Source organism: Panthera pardus, unplaced genomic scaffold, assembly GCF_024362965.1.
Source record: "Panthera pardus isolate Hobbes unplaced genomic scaffold, ASM2436296v1 HiC_scaffold_24, whole genome shotgun sequence".
NCBI classification, from domain to species: Eukaryota; Metazoa; Chordata; class Mammalia; order Carnivora; family Felidae; genus Panthera; species Panthera pardus.
This window is the reverse complement of record NW_026526810.1, coordinates 88,450,744-88,456,743: the sequence shown is the minus strand read 5'-3', so window position 1 is coordinate 88,456,743 and position 6,000 is coordinate 88,450,744.

Here is a 6,000-nt window from a genome sequence, read left to right as displayed (position 1 = left end):
ACTGGAGCTATCACAATCCCAGATTTCAAGAAATAATACAAAGCTGTAGTAATCAAAACAGTATGGTACTGGCACAAAAGTAGTAGACACGTAGAGTAATGCAACAGAAAGATCAGAAATACACTCACAATTTTAGAATTAATGTACAACAAAGGAGCCAAGAATATACAATGGGAAAAAGACAGTCTCTTCAACAAATGATGTTGGGGACTTTACAGCCTCATGCAAAATAATGAAACTGGACCAATTTCTTATACCACTCAGAGAAAAAAAAAACTAAAAATGTATTAAAGATCTAAATGTAAGATCTGTAACCATAAAATTCCCAGTAGATAACATAGGCAATAATTTCTTTAACACCAACCATAGAAACATTTTTCTAGATATGTCTCCTCTGGCAAGGGAAACAAAGACAAAAATAAACTGGGATGCTTGGGTGGCTCAGTCGGTTGAGCATCCAGTTCTTGATTTTGGCTCAGGTCATGATCCCAGGCTTGTGGGGTTGAGCCCTACATTGGACTCCATGCTGAGTGTGGAGCCTGCTTTGGATTTCCCCCCACTCCCTCTCCCCCTCTCCCTTGCTCATGCACTCTCTCTCTCCCTCTCTCCAAAAAGACAAAAAAAAAAAACAACAACAAAAAAAAAGCAAAAGTAAACTATTGGGACTACATCAAAATAAGGAGCTCTTGCATAGGGACTGAAACCATCAACAAAGCAAAAAGGCAGCCTACTGAATGGGAAAAGATATTTACAGATGATCTATTCAATAAGGGATTAATATCCAAAATTTTATAAAGAAAACAGTGCATCACACAATAAAAGAAATAATCTTGTTAAATGGGCAGAATATATGAATAGACATGTTTCAAAGACATACAGATGGTCAGTAGACAAATGAAAAGCTACTCAACATCATTAATTGTCAGGGAAATGCAAATCAAAACATACCTGTCAGAAGGGCTAAAATCAAACACACAAGAAGCAACAAGCATTGGCAAGGATACGGAGAAAAAAGAAACCTTGTGCACTGTTGTGGGAATGCAAGCTAGTGAAACCATTGTGGAAAAGAGTATGAAGTTTCCTTAAAAATTAAAAACAGAATTACCGTACAATCCAGTAATTCCACTACTGGATATTTATCCACAGAAAATGAAAACACTGATTCAAAAAGATATATGGACCCTATGTTTATTGCAGTATTATTTATAAAAGCCAAGGTATGGAAGTAACTCAAATATCCATCCATAAATGGATATAGAAGAGGTGGGGTGTTTATATATATATATAAATATATATAAATATATATATATACATATACATTGTATATGTGTATATATATATACATATATAATGGGATATATATTGCATACATATTGTATGTATATATATATATATATATATATACACATACAATGTATATACAATGTACATACAATGTATATGCAATGTATATATCCCATTGTATATGTATATGCATATACAATGGGATATATATTGTATATATATTGTATACATTGTATATGTGTGTGTGTATATATATATATATATACATATATATATATATATACATATACAATGGGATATTATTCAGCCATAAAAACGAATGAGATCTTGCCATTTGTAACAACATTGATGGATCTACAGAATACAATATTAAGTGAAATAAGTCTGTCAGAAAAAGGCAAATACCATATGATTTCACTTATATGTAGAATTTAAGAAACAAAGCAAATAAACAAATTAAAAAGACACACAAAAAAAGACTCTTAGAGAACAAACTGGTGGTTGCCTGACTAGTGGTTGCTGGAGGGGAGGTGGGTGGGCTGATGGGTGAAATAGGTGAAGGGGAATATAAGTACACTTACCTTGATGAGCACTGAGTACTGAATAGAATTACTGAATCATTATATCATACATCTGAAACTAATATAACACTATGTCAATTATACTTGAATAACTATTTTAAAATTGAAAAAAGAAATTGAAATAAAAATGATTTACCACCGTGGCTTACCTTTTTTGAGAATATTTGCCCAAATGTTAAAATTTTTCTAGTAGTCCCATTAAAAAAAATAAAAAGAAATGAATAAAATATATTTTAAGTAAAATTATCTAAAATATTTATTTAAATGCAATCAACCCCAAATTTAATATTAAGAGAGTTTACTTTTTTATATTAAGTTATAAGAATTCTGTATTTAGCATTGACAGCATATTTCACTTCAGACTAACCACATTCATGTACTCAATAGCTACATTTGTCATGTGGATATTACATCGTGTGGTGCAGGACTACAGTGTTGGTATAAGAAACCATGGAATTTGATGCTCAGATCAAAGCTGTTCTTTCCAATATCATTATACTTCTCATTAGATGTTAATTAGGAGAATATTTCCCAGATATAATGTAGATAGTTAAAAACTTCCATTTATAGGGGCACCTGGGTGGCTCAGTTAAGTGCCCGACTTCAGCTCAGGTCAGGATCTAACGGCTTGTAGGTTCCAGCCCCCAGTCCGGCTCTGTGCTGACAGCTCAGAGCCTGAAGCCTGTTTCAGATTCTGTGATTCCCTCTCTCTGACCCTCCCCCATTCATGCTCTGTCTCTCTCTGTCTCAAAAATAAATAAACATTAAAAAAATTGTTTTTTTAACTTCTATTTATAAATACTTATTTCTTTTAAAAAAATAATGTTTATTTAATTTTGAGAGAGACAGAACGTGAATGGGGGGGAGGCAGAGAAAGAGGGAGACACGGAATACAAAGCAGGCTCCAGGCTCTGAGCTGTCAGCACAGAGCCCGATATGGGGCTGCAACCTACCAACCATGAGATCATGACCTGAGCAGAAGTCGGACGCTTACCGGACTGAGCCACCCAGGTGACCCTATAAGCACTGATTTATATAAAGACTCTCTTTGTACTTTGCGACAACAAAAAAATACAGTGATAAATTAGACAAAGAGGCATTACTGCTGCTCTCATCTGAAATCACCGTTAAAAATTTGGTGCTAATCAAAACTCCCTTATTTCTCTTTCCTCATAGTAAATAAATATCAAAATTTGGACTTATTTATTAAAATTAGACTCATTTTTGTTCAGTTTGTACACCAAGGTTATCTTTTTATATGCAAACAGGGATTAAATAATAAAACCAAAAAAAAAAAGGGAATTAGTTGATAATTATTCAGTGACTGATCGCCAGGTCAATTCAGTATCAGTACACCAACATCCTGCCATCATGGAACTAAACAAGAATAAAAGGAAAAAGAGAAAAGAAGATAAATAAGAATGAATCTTCGTTTCCATAAACTGATTTTTATTATGAACTTGACATGACCTACATCTAAATTTAAAGGCTGAACATTATTACACCATGCTCATAAAAAAAAGGTGGGTGTTTAAAATTATAGCAGTGGGAAATTGGACTCTATCAACCCTCATTAACTGCAAATTTGATCACAGATTTTCCCAGTAGCATAAGGGAATACCTCCAGGAGAAAACCATAAGACTTTAGTCTGAGAGAGATATAAGACTGGGAACTAGTATATCTGAGTTATGCAGCGACAATATGGCTTTTTCAAATGTGTATTAATTCTGGTCCATTTTTCTTGTGTGACTAAGATTTCTGATATATATAAACAAGATTAGGACATGGCGCTCTAATAAAGCTTCTCCCACACTGACGAGTACTTTTTTTCATTGGATGATTCTTCATAAATCCTGTCAAGGTATTTTTTTGAGAAGAATACAAAAAAGAAATAGTCCCTCATTCATGGTTTGCCACTTTCCATTTTTTGCTTCGAATGTGCAAAGTTTAAAAACTCTCTGTTACATAATTTCCAAAGTTCTAGGTGGGTATTCAGAAAAGTAAATGAAACCATGAGAGTTTTACAAAGTCAGCGCTGAGAGCGATCACAATCTGTGTCACCAGTCAAGGGTGGTGTATGAACTACCTCCTCATATCTTTCAGTCACATTTATCAGTTGTCAACTAGACAGTTCTTCCTTTTGATAAAGCATTATCCTGTGTGGTTCTGTTTAAAATATAAGAATTCTTGGGGCGCCTGGGTGGCTCAGTCGGTTAAGCGGCCGACTTCGGCTCAGGTCATGATCTCGCGGTCCGTGAGTTCAAGCCCCGAGTCGGGCTCTGTGCTGACAGCTCAGAGCCTGGAGCCTGTTTCAGATTCTGTGTCTCCCTCTCTCCGACCCTCCCCCGTTCATGCTCTGTCTCTCTCTGTCTCAAAAATAAATAAACTTTAAAAAAAAATATATAAGAATTCTTGAGAAGGGAAAGTGCAATGTCTACAGTAATACGTTTATTATTATATTATTATCTCAGTACAGCTGAGCCCAAGCAGTAGGAAAAGACTCTGAAATTAGGAGCAAGAGCTGAAGGCAGAGCAGGTAAAATATCAAAGGTGGTGATTAGGAGTCAGAAAGCAAGTCTGGCCTATAATTATATTTCTCTTAGTACTGGCTTGAATGCCTGGAGAGAAATGTCATACAGAAAAGGCCTCCTAATTGTTTTCAAGCCTACTTATTTTTTTTCAAAGCGACTTATTTTTAAACATTCACATTTACTGTGAGAATGAGGGTAGTGTGGGAGATACAACGGCAACAGTTATCCAAACACGAGCTCCTGGTCTGCACTGCACAGAGTGCCTCATATTCTAATAAAACCACCCCAGTCTTACTGGCTTAAAGAACCAAAGTGTCTTGTTTGGGGCAACAACAGCCACTGAGAAAGTCCTAGAATGGAAAGAGACAACAGACAGCTCCTGGAATTATCCCTCACTTACCAGTGGCCCATCACTACAATTACATTTGTACTGAGGCACCATATTTAAATTATAGGCCTATCAGATTATGGGCAATGGTGTGGATAGTGAACTGTAAGACTCATTTTCATGCCAGTGTTTATGAGCTGGATTGAAGTTAGCTGTTGGCACAAATATTTCCTTTATAACTAAGTTTTAACAGTATGATGGCTTTTCTTTGGAACATATTTGATTTTCTCCAAGTTACATAGGAAACCAATAAGTTTGAATCTCAGGTTTCTACATTGACTAACAGGAGACAGTAAGGAATCCAAATTGTTTGGTTTAATAGAAGACTATCTACTTACTATCAAATAAGTTATACCGATATTTGAGGGAGGTGAGGTAATAGACCAAAATGGGGGGTAATTAAAACAACTTTTGGACCATGTCTATAAAATATAAAGGAAAGAGTCGTTTTATGGTGATTTTTATTTGTTTACCCTCTGTGTAATTGCGACACAGTGATAGACATCACTACGCAGTTGATTTGGTTCAGTTCCTGTTGCATTCCTGAGTTACAAAATTGCTTATTTTGTGGTAATTTTGAAGAATGCAACTACATATTTATATCAACTAGGGATAGTCTCTGTGGCTGAAGGAAGCCATTACTTTTGTGTAAGCATGATCATTATGACTTTAAATTGAAATTTTCAGAGAAATCACTACCTAGTTAACTTTCAAAAATTTTTCCTGAAGCAAGAATTTAGAAGACTCAACTTGATTGTGCTTGAATAGTTGCAACACAAGTGATACGGTAAGAAGCTTCCTCTTGAGGCACAAGAAGACATTTATCTGTTTTAAATAATTACTTTAATGTGCTTAATTACCTTATCATTATGAATGCACTGTAGTCAACAGGACGACTAATATGCAGTGTTTCCTATTTTGTAGTCTCTTAGAAGAATACAGGAAAATGTTTATAAGGCATTTTATTCCTTATGCCAGCAGCTAAAATAGGAGATTTTAGAAGTACCTAGAGATATGGAGATACTAAATTACATGCAAGACATCACTGGAGAATCTGGAAATAAAAAGGATTTATTCTCCCTAGGCTACTTGAAAGCTGCCTTCTCACAAATAAATGTTAAGATGCCCTAATATACATTGCTTTCACTATTTCAATCTTAGTTGCTAAATAACTTTATAATAAATAATTGACGTTTTCGTTAACTGACAGATCTC